Below are 881 nucleotides of genomic sequence, written 5' to 3'. Positions count from 1 at the left end.
AATTAGGAGCTCTGAATGAAAGCCAGTCAGAGGGAGAGCTCCCCCTTAGCTTCGGTTCCTGGCTGTCCAGAGTTAGGTGATGCTGGGAGAAAAAGCCTGAGTTAGATCCAAGTAGGATCAGTCTTAGAAAATAACGGGAGAAAACAAACGAAAAAAGGACTCTAATAGCTCGTTTTTCAGTTTGGTTGGTGTGGACACTACTTCACTTTCTCAGAAGCAGAATAAAAGGTAGGAGCCTTTCTTATTTTTATTTTCTTAAGCTCTTTGTAGTAGTAGTTGTTGTTGTTATTATTATAGCATGAACAGTATGGTGTTTAATGCAATGCATAGAATTGTTCTACTATATACAAATTTTGACATTTTATAAATATGCTTCAGGAGTAATGAGACAATGGATAGGGAAAAAAACTGCTGTGTATTCTTCCCCCAAAGTAAACCGATATCATATTTGTTCAAGATTGAAACACTAAGCATTTTATATTTCTTTTTTTTCCCTCCTAGTAAGCAGGCTATCTTTTGAGCAGCAGTTTCCATCTGTATTCAGTTCTTGCAAACTCAGTAGGGGGGAACAATACTACTTGGACTGAAAAAAAGCACAATGTTTCATAGTGTAACTGTTATGAACATAGCATGAAACATACACGTATGTGCCCTCACTTTCTGTATAACAGTGCAAGTCTGTTACAGCTTTCACTGCTATTCTTTCTGCCCTGAACTGAATTTCAGAATGATTATATACACTCAGAGCAAATGCTTCTTATGAAGGAAATCCCTGTGGAGAGGGATAGCAGGGTGGATACTGGCAATATTTCAAATAGCTGTACAGAGCTATATACACACAAATGGGGAAAATATTGCCAGGTTTGACATTTCAGTAAGGG

At 37.7% G+C, this 881-nt stretch overlaps 1 protein-coding gene across 1 annotated transcript in view; it reads left to right on the top strand.

Moving 5' to 3' along the window:
* The first annotated feature begins 138 nt into the window (after positions 1-138).
* CDH10 (cadherin 10, type 2 (T2-cadherin)) overlaps positions 139-881 on the top strand; it is a 110,734-nt gene continuing 109,991 nt past the window's right edge. Inside the window, exon 1 of the mRNA XM_009326678.1 lies at positions 139-228. The gene's annotated coding sequence lies outside the window, so the exon portion shown is untranslated. The remainder of the gene's footprint in view (positions 229-881) is intronic.

The sequence above is a fragment of the Pygoscelis adeliae genome, unplaced genomic scaffold (genome assembly GCF_000699105.1).
Source record: "Pygoscelis adeliae isolate BGI_AS28 unplaced genomic scaffold, ASM69910v1 Scaffold6, whole genome shotgun sequence".
Classification (NCBI taxonomy): domain Eukaryota; kingdom Metazoa; phylum Chordata; class Aves; order Sphenisciformes; family Spheniscidae; genus Pygoscelis; species Pygoscelis adeliae.
The sequence above is the reverse complement of the archived record's forward strand: the minus strand, read 5'-3'. Positions and strand labels throughout refer to the sequence as shown.